Below are 19,133 nucleotides of genomic sequence, written 5' to 3'. Positions count from 1 at the left end.
TAATCTGGAAATAGCTAAGATCGTAATACTCCGCGTTATACAAAATGAGACCTACACCAGAGAAATAGACAACCTCAATAAGGGACAACCCATTCCCAGAGACAGTGTCCTGAAGAAGCTCGATCCATTCGTTGACCAAGACGGACTGCTGAGAATAGGTGGTCGCCTTCAAGAAGCTGAGGTAGAAGTTTCAGAGAAACACCCGATAATAATCCCTGGACTTCACCACATAACCACCCTGCTTATTCAGCATCATCATGTCTTAGTGAAACATCAAGGTTATCTATTTACTGAAGGGAATCTACGAGCAGCCGGACTATGGATAGTCGGAGCGAAAAGAAATGTGAGCAAGCTCATCTTCAACTGCGTTACGTGTCGCAAACTTCGTGGCATGTTCCAAAATCAGAAGATGGCCAATCTGCCACCCGACAGACTTAGTACCGAACCTCCCTTCACCAATGTCGGGCTAGGTGTGTTCGGCCCTTGGTGTGTGGCCACACGACGCACTAGGAAGATCCATGCTGAAGGAAAGTGCTGGGCAGTTCTATTCACTTGCCTATCCATCAGAGCTGTCCATATCGAAGTAATCGAATCTATGGACACTTCAAGCTTCATAAATGCTCTTCGACGCTTCATCGCGATCAGAGGCCCTGTGAAGCATATTCGTTCTGATAGAGGCACAAATTTTGTTGGAGCGGCAAGAGAACTCCAAATCCCTTCTAACCTAGATATGGTTAATGTAGAAAGGTACCTAGGCGAGCAAGGGTGCACCTGGACTTTCAATCCGCCACATTCCTCACACATGGGAGGAGCCTGGGAAAGAATGATAGGGGTAGCACGCAAAATACTGTCTTGCTAAATTCTACTAAAAAGGGGGCTGAAAGCCCGTACTTACGAAGCGCTCACTGATATCCCAATCAGGCACGAATACTAAAATTCTTTATAGCAAGATACTATTTATTTTAATAGCACATGAATAGTCAATGGTACATAGGCATTAGAACTATTTTTTAGTCATAGAATCTTATAGAATAACAGAAATATGCATCAACATTACCATTTGTTGTAGCAATCCTTCTCTTCGGAGGGACTCGATTTAATGAGTAGGAAACAACATGGCATCTTACATCACAGGAGCAGTGCATACACTTCAATGTCCTGGAAGGTTTCCCTAACATTAAGCGAGTCCGGTGTATTTTTATAGGAAAATTTGTAGTCGTGTGCAAATGCAGTATTGCAATTGTGAATGGTTAATTGGTGACCAGCATGTGACAGCTGAGTCATGTTCATGTACCTTGACCACAAGCTGCTGTGGGCACCAGCAGCTTCCTGCACATTTCCTGCACATTTAGCCAGTTGACAACTGGTAGACCACAGTTTCCTGGAGATATTGCAAGGAGACGTGAATTTTCCAGGCCAGCTTCCTTGCAACTGTTGTCAAATAACCATAAATTTCCTGACTGTGGAACTGTAAATGTTACTTCCTCATTATCGTGGTTTTACTTAAGATCTGTTTGACATGTATTCTTTGGTCATAGTGAAATTGGTTATCCAGAGGACATCTCTCTTTGATACTGAATTATTGATAGGTCAAATAATATCTGGGATCGCTCCTATCTTTTAATTATGATCCCTTTCTAATCACATTCATTCTTCAGTCATATCACATTGGTATCACAAATACTAGATTCCGTCTTCTTACAAGCAAATACCAGACTTACACACGAAAGTTTGACTACATTCCTGGCCGAGGTCTCAGCTATTATGAATGCAAGACCGCTGACAACTCTTCCTGGTGATTCTGGAGACCCGACCATCCTTACTCCCGCTATGCTACTCACGCAGAAGACTTGTGTTCCAAATGCTCCACCTGGAGAATTTAACGACAAGGACCTCTATAGACAACAATGGAGGCAAGTGCAAAATGTAGCCAATGTCTTTTGGGACAGATGGAAAAGGCAGTACCTCTCCACTCTGCAAACCAGGACAAAGTGGCAGAAAGACCCCCCAAACCTCAAACCTGGCGATGTTGTACTTGTGAAAGACAGTCAAACACATTGGAATGAGTGGCCACTCGGCCTAGTCACCAAACCTTTTCCCAGCAAGGATGGGAAAGTACGTAAGGTAGAGGTCAGAGTGTGCAAGCTTGGGGAGAACAAACTGTTCCTCAGGCCTGTAACCGAACTTGTGTTACTGATTTCCCCAAAAGAACCAAATAGTGGCATCCGTTGACGCCAAGCGGGGAGTGTTCTGCCTCATGGCAGCCTGCTAATAGTCATTCATTGCAATTTCTGTTACAAACCCTAGAGGTCGTCGTTATTCTTTTGAATTGCTGAGTTTCCCTTTAAGCTAAATGTATTCTGGGTAAGGAATGCCTCCCGGAGCTGAGAAGAAGCCTGCAGCCATTTTCTCTTTGGATTTGTCAGGAAAGGACATGCCGACTTACTTCTCTGTACATTCACCACTGCCTAGTGTAATCCGGTGAGCAAAGCAAATTAATGTAGAATATCTGGAATATGGGATTCAGTTTTGGGCACCACATTTTAAAAAGGACATTCAGAAGTAGAGATGAGCGAACCGGCCGTGGTTCGGCTCGAGTTCAGTTTGCCGAACGGAGGTCTCGTTCGAGTTCGGTTCGTCGAACGTTTGACGAACCGAACTCGAACCAATAGGCTATAATGGGAGGCAATCACAAACACATAAAAATGCATAATAAATGTACACAAACAGTTAATAAACATTGCCATAACACTTACCGGTCCCCGCGATCCCTCCTGCACTCTGTCTCCTGCCGCTATTCCATCCGATGATCGCTGAATCCTCCCGGTGACCAGCACTGCCAGCAGTGATGCAGGACCTATCGTGACGTCAAAATAGCCATGTGACCAGTCACGTGGCTATTATCTCATTGGCTACAGACTGGTCACATGACTATGACGCGTCATGTAGGACCTGCGAGTGCATCTCTCCGGTACACGGTGCACATTTGTGTATCGCCGTGTACCGGCGACATGCTCTAGCACACGTTCGACTCCCCATTCCGTTAGGAACCGGCTGACACAGCCGGTCATTAACGGAGATCACCGTTGTCATAGCAACGCAGTTAGCCGTGACGTCACCGCTAACCGCGGCTCCGGGAGCACCGTTGCTATGCTAACGCGTCTGTCAGCGTTACCGCTGTTACCGCTAGCAGCACTGATCTCTCACGGAGTGAAGGCTGCATGCTGCTTCCCGTGCAGCTTTCATGGAGTGAAAGCTCCACGGGAAGCAGCGTCTTCCCCCATGCAGCAGTGATGTAGCAGAGCTGCATTTGTTGAACGAGAAAGACAGAAGACCATGGATCGTGGAGGGCTGACAGGGGGTAATAAAGATGGAGTCTCTAATGTGTCTGTGTATTTATTTCTATTAAAGTATTTTTTCTCTGTGTGGTGTCTTTTTTTTAACCCTTTATTGGAGATTCTTAATGGCCGGGTCAAACGTGCCTGACATTAAGAATCTCTGGCTTAATACTGGCTAGTAAAACAAAGCCAGTATTAACTCATGATTACCCAACAAGCCACCCGGCTCCAGGGCTGTTGGAAGAGTTGGATACAGCGCCAGATGATGGCGCTTCTATGAGAGCGCCATTTTCTGGGACGGCTGCGGACTGAAATTCACAGCAGAAGCGCCCAGAAACCTCGGGCTAACCTGTGCTGCGGATTCCAATGCCCAGCTGCCTAGTTGTACCTGGATGGACACAAAAATGGGGCGAAGCCCACGTCATTTGTTTTTTAATTATTTCATGAAATAAGTGAAATAATTAAAAAAAACGGGCTTCCCTATATTTTTGGTTCCCAGCCGGGTACAAATAGGCAACTGGGGGTTGGAGGCAGCCCGTGGCTGCCTGCTGTACCTGGCTAGCATACAAAAATATGGCGAAGCCCACGTCATTTTTTAGGTGGGAAAAAAACTTCTGCATACAGTCCTGGATGGAGAATGCTGAGCCTTGTAGTTCTGCAGCTGCTGTCTGCTCTTCTCCATACAGACAGACAGCAGCTGCAGAACTACAAGGCTCAGCATACTCCATCCTGGAAATAATTAAGGGATTTCACCAGCACAAAACTCCAGGCGTCTTATTCTTTAAAATAAAAACTTCTTTATTTTCTTATCATTAAAAAGTCCATGCTATAATGGTTAGCCCATGTCAGAGAGGACGCGTTTCGAACATCCAGTTCTTATTCAGTCTCTAAACCATCTAGTCACAGAACTGTTTAAAAAGGGCTGAACTCAAACATGTGATCAAATGCAAGGAGAGAGCAAGACAATTACAAAAACATTAACCCATTACGTTGGATCACTCCATATAGTTCCATAAGACTTATATACATACATAGTATTTAAGCAAGATTAATATGCAAACATCAATTCATTTCTTTTATTTAGACCCTTAGGAAATCTTGTGCCCATTAAAAACATCCATTTTATTTCTCTCTGAAAAAGGATATCTTTCAAATTTCCACCTCTTCTAGGTAGTTTGATTTTTTTCAATGGCATTAACTTTCATGCCTTTCAAATCACCTGCATGTGCGTCACGAAAATGTTGAGACGCTCCTGATAATTTTCTCGTGGTGGCATTATTCACATCATAGATGTGTTCAGATATCCTCTTTCTGAGGGAACGACAAGTGCTGCCTATATATTGTAACTGACAAATAGTACAAGATATTAAATAAACCACATGGTCTGAACTGCAGTTTATAAGTGACATTATTTTATAAGTTTTTTTGTCAGTAAATGAGGAAAAATCTTTTACATTTAACATATAACCACATAGTCCACATGATCTATGGCCACATTTAAACGAACCTGTACTAGGTAACCAATTGCCGGTATTTTTTTCTCCATTAGTGGAACCGCACCTGTTCATGTGATCACTAGGTGATAACATGGATCCCAATGTAATGTTCCTTTTTGAAACAAACTTAACTCCATTTTTTAAGATTTGATGTAATGTGTCATCTGTAGATAAAATGGGTAAATATTTTTTGATAATTTTAATTACATCATAATAGTTCTTACTGTATGTTGTTGAAAAAACAACTGACAATTCTTTCTGGGAACTGTCTTTGATTTTATTCATGTCCAAATATTGTGACCTACTCACTTTATTCGCCTTAGTTTTGGCTTTTTGGAGATTTTTCATTTTGTAACCTCTTGCTAAAAACCTTTTTTCAATAATGTTGCATTCCACCTCAAAACCATTTTGGGTGTTGCAACACCTCCTGGCACGGACATATTCACCTGTAGGGATGTTATTTATAACATGCTTTGGATGGCAGCTCCCCGCATGTAATAGCGAGTTGCCTGATATGGGTTTTCTATAGAGGCTGCGATTAATTTCTCCATTATCACCCTTCCCATGAAATTGTATATCCAAAAAATTAATTTTTGATACATCATGAAAAAAAGTGAAAAAAAGATTATGGGCGTTATTATTGATGTAAAATATGAAATCCTCAATTTTTTTGTTTGGATTTTGCCATACAATAAGTACATCATCTATGAATCTCAGATATAATGCTATATCCGAGAAAAAAGGATTACATTGATTAAAGATATATTGTTCTTCCCACCAAAACATGAATATGCCCGCTAATGAGGGGGAAAATCGTGCGCCCATTGAACATCCCTGCAACTGAACATATCCTTTATTTAGAAAGGTGAAGTAGTTGTTCTTAAGTAAAAATTCAGTCACATCCACCAAATAATTTTGTAGTTCAAGTGAGTAGTCAGAATATTTGTTGAGCAAATCCCTCAAGGCCAAAATGGCAAGAGAATGTGGAATGGATGTATACAGTGATTGCACATCACAAGTTAACCAACTATAATTATCCTGCCATTTCATCTGAGAGATAATATTCAACACATGTTTGCTATCCAATACATAGCCAGGAGACATTTTGGGAAGAAATTGGAGGTGGTTGTCCAACCACTCTGCCAGATGTTCAGTGTAAGAATCGATACCTGAAACAATTGGTCTCATTTTTGGGGGAAATTGATTTTTATGTGACTTGGGTAAGGCATGTAATAGTGGTATTAAACAATGAGAGGGATTGAGATAATCTCTCAATTTTTCATCCATTAAACCCAAATGTAAGCCTTCCTCTAAAATTTTCTCCAAAGATTTTTTTATGCCTGCAGAGGGGTCATGATCGACTCTCCTGTAGGTATCACAATCCTGTAACATAGTCAATACCTCCCTTTCATAAAGTCCTGTGTCCAAAACTACGACCGCCCCCCCCCTTGTCAGAATTTTTTATTATGATGTTCAAGTTTTTTTGCAGGGAAATAACCGCATCTTTTTCAGTTTTAGACAAATTTTGAACCATAGGTTCTTGTGAATGAGAAAGAGCAGTTAATTCTTTTTCTACTATATTCTGAAAGTCAGTCATCTGATCACACCTCGAGGGGATGGGATAAAAACTTGGATTAGGAACATTAAAATGGGAAACCGCACAATGTGAATTAGGTCTGGTACCACTATCACTTGATAAATCATGCAAACTTTGTAAAGCCATTTGTTCTTTGAATCACATAGGAGAGAAAAATGTGTCGGCTGATGCATCTGAAACATTAGGAACATTAGACCCATTTTCATCTTGAAAGAAGTGTTTTTTTACTGTTAATTTTCGAATGAACTTATTAACATCTAATATTGTTTTAAAAAGGTCAAACCTCTTATTGGGAACAAAATTTAAACCCCTTTTCAAAACACTTATTTCACTACTGTTTAAAATGCATGCCGACATATTTATGACAGAAAAATTATTATTATCAATATTCATTTCCTCTTCCCCCTCGTATAATGATTGTGTTGATACACATGACTTTCTATGTTTGCGGCCGCTCCTCCTTGTTTTTTTCGATTTTTCTGGAAAAACGGCTGATTTTTCAAGTTTTTTGACACACTTGATGAAGTAGATGGAGTGTCAAAATTAGTATCGGACGTGTCTGTATTGTAATCTGTAGAGTCCACATCAGTCGTTTCAAAATCTGTAGAAGAAAAATTTACACGAGTGGAATTGTTGCGTCTTTTGTTATTTTTCAATATGGATTTAGGACCAGCTTGGAAAAATCTCCCAGAATTGTGCCAATTGTAGATTTTATTATCCTCATAGTCCCGCAAATCTCGAACAAACTTTTTTTCTTTAAATGCAGTGATTGTATCCTCAAGGGCAATAATTTTGACATTTATCTGATCTTTCATGGTCTTATAAGCATCTAGACCCGAATATTGTGCAAGGGAAACTTCAATTTCTTTAATCTTGTTCTCCAACACACCTATTTTATTTCGTTCTTGTTCTATAATTAATTGAATACGTTTTTTGGAGCATTCAGATAAAATTGTATCCCATTTTGCAACAAATTCTTGATTAAATTCTACTGTGGGTCTTTTGTTCAGGCGAAGTCCTCTGGGAACCATGCTTTTATCAAGATATGCTTGCAAGGTTTCGCTGTCCCACCAGGTACGAATTCTCGCTGACATTACTTTTTCTAATTCCCACATAATTTGGTTCATTTCTGTATGCGTTTCCAAAAGGGTATCTTGCTTATTTAGTGAAAACATTTTTGCAGCTCTCTCCATTCGTAATCTGTCTGAAGTAACAAAGCTTTCCCAATTCTGATTGCTATTAGCATCATTCATCTGGTCTTCCATTTTATAACACAATCTTGTAAGGAACTATAAGTCATGCAATTTCATCATATATGATATACAATGTCTCTTTTTGAAAAGATCCAAAGCAATAATAATTGACTTACTGAAAAGTTCCTGATCGTAGATCACAGGGAGCACGGGTATAGCAGCTCAGGATGAATAGTAAAAAAGTTTTTTGCCCAGCTCACCTGTGCAATGGAAGCCAGTAATCCTGGGCTGTGCACGGAGAAGAGATTTGGAGAGCCAGTCCATGTGCATAGGAAATAATTAAGGGATTTCACCAGCACAAAACTCCAGGCGTCTTATTCTTTAAAATAAAAATCCATCCAGGACTGTATGCAGAAGTTTTTTGCCCCCTGAAAAAATTATGTGGGCTTCGCCATATTTTTGTATGCTAGCCAGGTACAGCAGGTACAGCTGCCCCCAACCCCCAGTTGCCTATTTGTACCCGGCTGGGAACCAAAAATAAAGGGAAGCCCTTTTTTTATTATTTCATAAATTTCATGAAATAATTAGAAAACAAATGACGTAGGCTTCGCCCCATTTTTGTGTCCAGCCAGGTACAACTAGGCAGCTGGGGATTGGAATCCGCAGCACAGGTTGGCCTGAGCTTTCTGGGCCCCACTGCTGCGAATTGCAGTCTGCAGCCGCCTCAGAAAATGGCATTTTCATAGAAGCGCCATCTTCTGGTGCTGTATCCAATTCTTCCAGCACCTGCCTGCTATACCTGGCTAGCATACAAAAATATGGCGAAGCTCACATCCTTTTTTGTAGTTTTTTGGCAAAAAAAAAAAAATGCTTCCCTGGATTTTCCATTGCCAGAGAAGGTAACACCAAGCAGTGGGGGTTAGCAGCCAGTAGCTGCTTGGATTACCCTTAGCTAGCAATACAAAAAATGCAGCGGGAGCCCATATATATTTTTTTTAATAATTTATTTAAATAACTAAAAACAAAATGGGCTTCCCTGTATTTTGATTGCTGGACATCACAGTGCTGTAAAAATAAATCTTTAAAAAAATGACGTAGCGCTCCGCGTTATTTTTGATTCTCAGCGCAGATAAAGCAGACAGCTATGGGTTGCCACCCCCATCTGCCTGCCGTTACCTTGGTTGGCAATCAAAATACAGGGAAGCCCATTAATTTTTTCTATTTAAAAAATAGTTAAAAAAAAAAAATGGACGTTGGGTCCCCCCATTTTTGAAAGCCAGCTAGGGTAAAGCAGACGGCTGTAGCCTGAAAACCACAGCTGGCAGCTTTACCGTGGTTGGGGATCCAATGTGGAGGTCCCCTCAGGCTCTTTTTTATAATTATTTTATAAATATTAATAAATTACACAATAAAAGTAGGGTCCCCCCCAAATTGGATCACCAGCCAAGGTAAAGCGGACAGCTGTGGTCTGGTATTCTCAGGGTGGGAAGGTCCATAGTTATTTGGCCTTCACAGCCTAAAAATAGCAGGCCGCAGGCACCCCAGACGTGGCGCATCCACTAGATGCGCGAATCCTGGCGCTTCACCCCAGCTCATCTCGTGCCCTGGTGGTGCAGTGGCAAACGGGGTAATAAATTGGGTTGACACTAGCTGTAAAGTCACCTGAGATCAAGCCCAGCAGTTTGTGATGTCATGGCGTCTATTAGATACCCAACATCATAAACTGTCAGTACTAACAAAAAAAAAAAAAATCGACAAAAGAAATTTATTTGAAAAAACAGTCCCCAAAACATTTCCTCTTTCACCAATTTATTGTAAGAAAAAAAATAAAGGGGTCCCACGACGACTCTGGACCGTCTAGAATATGGGGGGGAGACACTCAGGGAACGTATCCCCCCTTTCTAGGAGTGCGGACCCTTCATGTGAGGAGTGTGGGTGCAATGAATTTGCACTCACTCTCCCCGGTTCCACAGCAGCAGAGTCCATGTCGTAATGGTTGCTACCAAAGCTGCAATGCCCTGCTCATGAGGTAAGGGCATGCCTAATCAGGAGAACTACTGTAGAGGAAGCTCTGCTCACTGGTATATAGGTGCTCAGAGGTAATAATAGATAAAATTAGTGAGTAACCTCGGCACTCTAAATCTCCCAGACTAAGTCAGTAAGACACAACGGATAGTAATGCAAAATCACTCTTTATTGGTCCGTATTAAGAAAAAATTTTTTTTCATAAGCATATATGTTTTTGGCCAAAACAAGTTACAAATGACGTTTCGGCCTGAGCCTTCGTCAGATTGGACTTATCTGCATGTAATCATGAAAAATGACAATAATCAGTATCACATAAGAGTGAGAGAACAATAACATAAACTCGAACAATGTAGAGGTACAATTGGGATGCAGCAAAATAATTGCAACACAACAAGAAATGAAACACATGATACAAATGTCATAATACAGTACAAGGACAATATAGTAATGACAAATATGGGGTCAGAGTAGGCTTAGACAGCTCTGGTACGAAAGAGATGTCAATCATAAAGTAACATGTGCAGTAGGTGTAGAGCTACACTATGCATGGCAGAGCTAATGGGTAAACCGACCATAGAAAAAGAACTGAGAAAAAGTGGAGAAAAAGTGGAGAAAAAGTGGAGAAAAAGTGGAGAAAAAGTGGAGAAAAAGTGGAGAAAAAGTGGAGAAAAAGTGGAGAAAAAATGGAGAAAAAGTGGAGAAGAAGTGGAGAAGAAGTGTTTGTTCATGCCAGATGGGAGATAAATAATTTTTTACCGGCGCTGTCATTTACTGTAACGTGATCATCGGTGTACGGTGTATACCTGTGATCACGTGAGCGGGGACCGGAAAAACCGTCCTGAATCATGATCTCCAGGGTCTCAGCTAGCCCTGAAACTCCGGAGATTTTCTGACGTCGGGGGGCCTTATTCACTTATTTCTGCCTGCTGTTTATAAATGGCAGATCAGAATAAGGCTACATTAACACGACCGATCCATTTTTGCGGCCTGCAAAAAACAGTCCGTTTTTTTTCACGGGTGCATCCGTGTGGCATCCGTTTCCATTCCGTTGACGGTCCGTATGTCATCTGTTTGTCATCCGTGTGCCTTCCGTTTTTTTGTGTACTGCAAAAAAACTGAAGGAGGGTAAATGCATAAATTTACCCAGGATCCATAGCTTCATCCTACATGAGGCGGTCACATGTTCACTCCAGTGCCATTTTCTACTGCTTTTCACAGCGTAGAGCGCTCTGGTGATTTTCTTGTGCTTGTGCACTTCATATCAGTCTTTTCTGTCATTATAATGGCAGAAAGACACATAATGTCCCACTCTCCTGCATTTTGTAATTTTGCACCCTTTGGTGCCTTTCATGTGGCACTAAGGGGTGCTTAGCTTTGTATTTAACCAAAAAAATGAAAAAAAAAATGACGTTGGGTTCCCCCTATTTTTGTAGCCAGCTAGGGTAAAGCAGACGGCTGCAGCCTGCAGACCACAGATGGCAACCTCACCTTGGCTGGTAATCCAAAACTGAGGGCACCCCACGCTGTTATTTTAAATTAAATAAATAATTAAAAAAAAAAAAACACGTCCCCCCAAAATTGGATCACCAGCCAAGGTAAAGCAGACAGCTGTGGTCTGATATTCTCAGACTAGGGAGGTCCATGGTTATTGGACTCTCCCCAGCCTAAAAATAGCAGGCCGCAGCCGCCCCAGAAGTGGCGCATCCATTAGATGTGCCAATCCTGGTGCTTCGCCCCAGCTCATCCCGCGCCCTGGTGCGGTGGCAAACGGGGTAATATATGGGGTTAATACCAGATGTGTAATGTCACCTGGCACCAAGCCCTGGGGTTGGTGAGGTCAGGCGTCTATCAGATACCCGACATCACCAACCCAGTCAGTAATAAAAAAAAATAGACGACAAACACATTTTTATTTGAAACAATACTCCCCAATACATTCCCTCTTTAACCAATTTATTAGAAAGAAAAACAAATCCAGGTCTGGTGTAATCCAAGGGGTTGCCATGACGATCCACACTGTCCCAGTCAATGAAGAGCAGGATGTTCCCCATTGGCTGGGAGAGCAGTGCAGTGACCTGAGCTAACATCAATGGGTCAGCCCAGGTCACTGCAGGGCATGACAAGTGCTGCTGTCAGCGAGGTACATTACCTGCGCTGATCTCCTGCACTGCCGACAGCACCTGTCACTGAGTTCAATGACCGCCGCCTTCACAGCCAAGTATCGCGAGAGGCCCGTGACGTCACCGCTGGTTAGTCTCGGGTCGGAAGCGAGAGAAGGTGATGTGACAAGCGGCGGCCATGGAGGACAGTGACAGCGCTGAGGTCGGGACTTCATCACCGCAGGTAAGCCGAGCGGGACCATGTGTGCAGAGTGACAGGAGGACGTCAGTGTCGTGGACTGCATGGCTGGGGACGTGTGTGTGTGTGTGTGTGTGTGTGTGTGTGTGTATGTATGTGTATATGCCGCGTGCAGGAGGGGGCGGAGTGAGCTGAGCGGGGAAGTGTGGGCTTCCTGCACGTAACTAGGATAAACATCGGGTTACTAACCAAAGCGCTTTGCTTGGATACCCGATGTTTATCTTGGTTACCAGCTTCTGGCAGGCTGCCAGCGATGGCTCCTGCACACTGTAGCTGTAAAAAGCCCTGCTTTTTGCTGCTAGAACCGTTCTCGAACATATCTAGAACTATCGAGCTTTAGCAAAAAGCTCGAGTTCCAGTTCTATGTAGAACACCCCTAAAAATCACTCGAACCGCGAACTGGAGAACCGAGAACCGAGAACCGCGCTCAACTCTATTCAGAAGTTAGAGTCAGTTCAAAGGCAGGCAACTAGACTACTACAAGGAATGGAAGGCCTCCCATATGATGACAGGTTGAAAAAGTTAGATATGTTTAGCTTAGAAAAAAGACGTCTCAGAGGAGATCTCATTTATATGTATAAATACATGTGTGGTCAATATAAAGGACTTGCACATGACTTATTTCTTCTGAAGACAATACTAAGGACCAGGGGGCATTCACTGCGAGTGGAAGAAAAGTGATTCCGACAGCTAAATAGGAAAGGGTTCTTTACAGTTAGAGCAGTCAGACTGTGGAATGCCCTACCACAAGAGGTAGTAATGGCAGATACTATAACAGCTTTCAAAAAAGGGCTGGATGATTTCCTCAGTACACACAACATTGTTGGTTATAAATGACTTTGTGACCAAATGTAGAACTGGTGGAGGAAGGTTGAACTAGATGGACCTAGGTCTTTTTTCAACCTTAGTAACTATGTAACTATGTAACTATGTGATAGAATCTTAGATGGAAGAGTGTAGTAAATGCATTGTACATTGTAATTCTATACCTTTAGTGTCATCCCTGTCTTGTTTGTATTGATACGATTTCTATGTATTGCAGATGCAGTGACCTTTCACCTACATTCTCATAAGAACTGTATCTCATGTACTGTTATGCTATGTTAACTCTGTATTAACACTGTACTGACTGTAATCATTTTCTTGTTATAGTTTTTACCCGTATAAAACAGTATCTTGGATATACCGTATTCTGTATTCAACTGCATCTTGGATATTCCTATATTCACTGTATATTCCACGTATACTGCAATCAAGTTCACGTTACCAGCTAATAAATCAAGGCTATTGAATTCCACAGTCTGTTTATTTCAAATGTGAACAAGGGTTTAGCTGTATGCTAGAGATTCACAGCGTTACGTGAAAGAAGGCAGAACACATGCTTTTTGTGTGAATAGGACTCTTCACTGGAGCAAAAAAAGTTGGCCAACAAGAACATCTTTGTAACCGGGACTCAAGAACATTGTTGCATAAAGCTTAAGCGGGCTTTACACGCTACGACATCGCTAATGCGGAGTCGTTGGGGTCACGGAATTCGTGACGCACATCCGGCCGCATTAGCGATGCCGTTGCGTGTGACATCGATTAGCGATTTTGCATCGTTGCAAAACAGTGAAAAATCGCTAATCGGCGACACGGGGGTCCATTCCCAATTATCGTTACTTCAGCAGTAACGAGGTTGTTCCTCGTTCCTGCGGCATCACACATCGCTGCGTGTGACGCCGCAGGAGCGAGGAACGTCTCCCTACCTGCCTCCCGGCCACTATGCGGAAGGAAGGAGGTGGGCGGGATGTTACATCCCGCTCATCTCCGCCCCTCCGCTGCGATTGGGCGGCGGTTCAGTGACGTCGCTGTGACGCCGCACGGACCGCCCCCTTAGAAAGGAGGCGGTTCGCCGGTCACAGCGACGTCGCCGGACAGGTAAGTATGTGTGACGGCTCTGGGCGATGTTGTGCGGCACGGGCAGCGATATGCCCGTGTCGCGCAACAGATGGGGGCGGGTACGCACACTAGCGATATCGGGACCGATATCGCAGTGTGTAAAGTAGCCTTTAGTTGATCCCACCTAAAGTTCTCTTGCCACCACTCCACTGTAAGCTTTGGACTGATGAAGCTGTTTGTGAAAGCGCTACTGAAAGAAGGAGAGATGTTTAAGTACCTGTGTACCAAGTTTCAGGGACTGTCAGAATCAAGTCTGAAGAAAGGTGTGACGCCCTGGCAAAACCAGGTAGTTACAGATAGGCCCCCGCACAACACCTTTCCTCACTTAGAAAACTCACAGCCGACCTGAAACCCTAGTCACCCCCCCTTAGGGAAAGATAGACATACCAGTGGGCGGGACCAGGCAGTTGGACACACCCACCCAGGGGTCTAGACAGCCCGGGGCGGGAAGACAAGCAGTCTAGCAGTGAAGTTTGGTAGTTCAAGTTGAGAGGAGTGTGGGCTGGAGCTAGGTGTAGCTCCAGCAGTGGAGGTTCAAGTTGAATGGTGCCAGGGTTGGAGCCCTGGTGCCTTTGGCTAAGTTGCAGACGGTGGTCTCCGTCAGCAGGAGACGGGAAGACGGCTCGGCAGATCCGAGGTGGACCGGGACAGGGTTGTAGCCCACCGGTACCGACACGGAGAACGGACCTGGAAACTATAGCACAGAGGGATCCTGAAGCCAGGATCGAAACCAGCGGCCTAGCTAATTAAACGATTGAGGGCAGGATTATAGGTCCTATCCCACCTAAAGTCCCTCAAAGAAGACAATAGCCCACTGATAGGGATAAGGCCACCGCCAGGGCCCATAGATCCCACGGGCCAGCGCCTGCGGGCACGGCTCCTTAGGCCATATCCAGCCGGGAGCGGACTCCTGAGTTCCAGACCAGGCAGTCCACCATACACAAAAACAAGTGCAGAGTAAAGGACAGCGACCACCAGCCTGGGTGGGGGACCTGAATGCAACCGGCCGGGGTGGCAGGCCACCAGCACCTTTGGTTTACCGAAAGACTCGTGTGATTCATTTACTGTGAGTAACCAAACATCCCCCTGCTTGCTCAAGCGTGCCTGCCCTTGCCATCACCATACCCTGCACAAAGACACTGGGCCCCGGGGCAACCATCCCTACACACGGAGGGGTTAACATCCAGCTGCCACTACATCTCTCCCGGGTATCCCATAACTGCAGCGGTGGTGTCCCACCTCACCACACACCGTCGGTGGCGTCACAAACTTAATACGGCCTAGCCCATACATCTACATTCCTCCTATTATTCGGCGTGTCCGCGAGACCCCCGGGTCTGGAGACCCTCGAGCTACTCCCTTAGAAGGTCTGGATCCGAGCAACGGCGGCTGCTGGCACGGGGGTGGCACAAAAGCATTTTTGTGGGTTCGGATATTCAGAAACCCATGAATGAAGGACGACGTGTTTTAAACAATAATGAAAACTGTTGAAAAAAGGGCTTGGAACTCTTTGAAAGAAGCAATAAATAAATTTCTAGGTAACAACAAAGAATCAAAATTTAAGTCCATCGTGGAGAACATGCTGAAACGTTTCAAAGCCTTGGGTTGTCTAATGAATTTGAAGTTAAATTTTTTACATTCCTATTTGGACTACTTGTCTGAAAACCTTGGTGCTGGTGGGAAGAACAAGAAGGTTTTCATCAGAATATCAAGGAGATGGAACCAAAGTAAATGAAACGTGAACATGATTGCCGGATGCTTCACAGAGAAGATCCACAGGCCTTCTATAAGAGAAAAGGGGGATCAAGAGAAAAGGAAAAAGTGCAAGAATGAATTTCTAATAAAGTTGCAGAATGACTGTATAATAAATAAATGTATTTTATATATAAAATTGTGAATGTTTTTGGTTACGATAAGTATTTTTCTTGTTCATGTCACTTGTATGTAACTTCACACATGGATTGTACAAAATCAATATTTGATGGTTAAAAATTTTTTTTTTTTTTTAAATCAGGACATTAGAAAACATAAGAATCAGTCACTGGATTTGAAGTTTCATAAACCAAAATTTTGCATAGCTGTGTAATTTGTCGGGCACCCACCGACAATAGAATAACGCCAGATTTAGGAAGCTGGCTGAGGTCTGCAAAGTCTGTAGCCAGGTGACAAAATTGTCCAACCTGGGTTTCTTCCTTAAGTAGTCTCTGGTATGATGATATGGTATAATCCTGGCAGCCGGAGTCGAAATCCCTAGACTGCGATTATGATCTCCAATCGGAATTGGAGCCCCTAGATTGAAGCCATGAAGCCAAGTGATCCTCTAGTTGAAGCCAAAGTCCCTAGACCGAGTCCACAAGGCATCCTGGTTCTGATCCCCTAGCCAGCTCCTAAGAGCTTAGACTAGATCATGCAACATCCATCAACAACCTGGTGACTCCAAGAAGTCCCCTTTTATAGCCATAACCTTCCCTTAGCATATACTGTGTCCTTATCAGATTGGTTGTACAAGGTTGCTTCTCTTATTGGATGAATTTCAAGCTGCATGGATAATGTTCATTTAAATGATGTGGATAGAAAGACTGAGGATATCTAAATGTAGTCTGAAATCCACAGACTAGGCAATGGCCACTGAGGTAATTTACATTAGATTAGCAATACAATGGGTGTCTGGCCTTCAGTGGCCAAAATAATTACATGCGTCAACAAGAGTCTTGTAAAAACAATGAGGGCTTATCCCCTTCTATAAACAAACTATCTTCATGTCTGGCTGAATTTTAAGAAATTTAACCCCTGCTAAGAATTGAAAGAGTCCAGGTTGTCGCAAGGAGTTAAAGGGTTTCAGGATTCTAGGGGTGCAGCTTGTTGAGTGGCTTCTCTTTAGCCTATCCTTTACAGCCCGTCTGAGTGTGTGGATCCAGGCAGGCGTTACACCGTGCCCTCTGCAGAAGGACATCTAGGCCGGGATAGTGGTTTAAAAATTGCTGGACAACCAGGTTCAACACGTGAGCCATACAAGGCACGTGTGTCACATTGTCACGGCGAAGGGACGCACCCAGGTTTGCATCATTGTTGCACACGGCCTTCCCTGGCTGCTAGTTGAGTGGAGACAACCATTGATGAAACTCGGTCTCCAGAGCTAACCATCCACAACTCCTCCTGTGACTCACATTTCCCATACATTTCAAAGTAAAGATTTGACCACCTGATGGCATTGAGCTCTGCTGCCAGCATTGTAAGGAGGTGTGTGGGATTCCTTGTGCACAGTTATAAGCGAGTGGACTTACCAGACAGGTTTTGAGCGGAGGTTGAGGACCTAGACGAGGTTGAGGAGGCAGAAGCAGTGTAGGAACTTCTACATACAGAGGAAGGATTGACACACAACTCGTGGGGACGGCAAGACATGTACAGCAGACCCTTCTCCATCTCTCGCCATAGTTACCCAGTGCCCAGTCAGCGACATGTAACGCCCCTGTCCATGCTTACTGGTCCAAGTATCTGTGGTGAAATGCACCCTGCCACACACATAGTTTCTCAAGGAAGCGGTGATGTTGTGTGCGACATGCTGTTGTAGCGCGGGCATGCCTTTCTTGGAGAAGAAGTGGCGACTGGGCATCGGCTCTTGGGGCACTGCGATGGGCATAAGGTCTCGAAAGTCCTCTGTGTCAAAAGGGTGGAAAGGCAGCATTTCTGTAGCCAACAGCTTGCAGATGCTGAAAGTCAACCTCTTAGGCATGTCATGCCCTTCTAAAATCATGTAAAGCACAGCAAGGGGACTGCAACCACAGTCTTCCTCGTTTCCAAAAATTGGGCCACATACACCACTTCACTGGCATCAGTTGTCCCCCTGTTGCAAACTTACAAAGATGATTTGCATGAAGCACTCTCAAAAATACACCAGACTTTCACCTTCCCTGGATGACACAGGGGTAGAAAAGTCCTCTGTGATCCATGACTTCCTCATCTTGGTTCATTTTAAAAAAAAAAAAAAAAAGGGGGACTCCAACCACAGTCTCCCTCGTTTCCAAAAATTGGGCCACACACACACCACTTCACTGGCATCAGTTGTCCCCCAGTTGCAAACTTACAAAGATAATTTGCATGAAGCACTCTCAAAAATACACCAGCCTTTTGCCTCCCCTGGATGACACAGGGGTAGAAAAGTCCTCTGTGATCCATTACTTCCTCATCTTGGTTCATTTTTCAAAAAAAAGGGGACTCCAACCACAGTCTCCCTCGTTTCCAAAAATTGGGCCACACACACACACCACTTCACTGGCATCAGTTGTCCCCCAGTTGCAAACTTACAAAAATGATTTGCATGAAGCACTCTCAAAAATACACCAGCCTTTCACCTCCCCTGGATAACACAGGGGTAGAAAAGTCCTCTGTGATCCATGACTTGTTCATCTTGATGAACGTTAGTCTGTACACATTGTCACTGGACAGACGCGTGCGCTTATCTGTCAGCACACACCCAGCAGCACTGAAGACACGTTCTGAGAGAACACTGGCTGCAGAACACGACAAGATCCCCAAGGTGTAAGTGGCGAGCTCAGGCAATTTATCCAGATTGGAAGCCCAAAATGAGCAAGACTCAAGTTGCACAGTAATGGCATCGATGTTCACTTGCAGATACTCCGATAGCTGAGTCTCCTTCTCTTTTTACTCATCCAGCTCTTTTGTTTTCGCATGAGTATATGTCCTTATCACTTTCCCATGTATTTCTGGTGTCTTGGGAGTTGTTTGTCACCTTTTGGACACCTTAGAAGGTGTTTTCTATGTGTTTGTATGTGTTTGTGTTTGCCTGCCATTGTTTGCAATGGGGTTCGAGTTGGTTCGTCGAACGTTCATCGAACGGAGGCTCCGTTCGACGAACCGAACCAAACTCGAACGCTAGGGGGGTGGCTCATCTCTAGTGCAGAGTGTTCCTAGTATTTTAATTAGCTGTTGTTGGCAACACCATTGGTTGGGGACCAATAACCAAGGAGGAGGTGGATATTGCACAGAAGGGCAGATTGCTTAATACCCTGTGACGACCTGATAGGCCAGGGCATCACACAGTCTTCTCCCGGTCTTCTTCTGCTACGGAGACCTGCCAATACCCACTAGTGAGATCTAGGGTGGAAAAGTAGTTAGGAGCTTTCAATGCAGGTAGTGACTCCTCTATGAGGGGTAATGGGTA

Source organism: Anomaloglossus baeobatrachus, unplaced genomic scaffold (assembly GCF_048569485.1).
Source record: "Anomaloglossus baeobatrachus isolate aAnoBae1 unplaced genomic scaffold, aAnoBae1.hap1 Scaffold_97, whole genome shotgun sequence".
Classification (NCBI taxonomy): Eukaryota; Metazoa; Chordata; class Amphibia; order Anura; family Aromobatidae; genus Anomaloglossus; species Anomaloglossus baeobatrachus.
The sequence above is the reverse complement of the archived record's forward strand: the minus strand, read 5'-3'. Positions refer to the sequence as shown.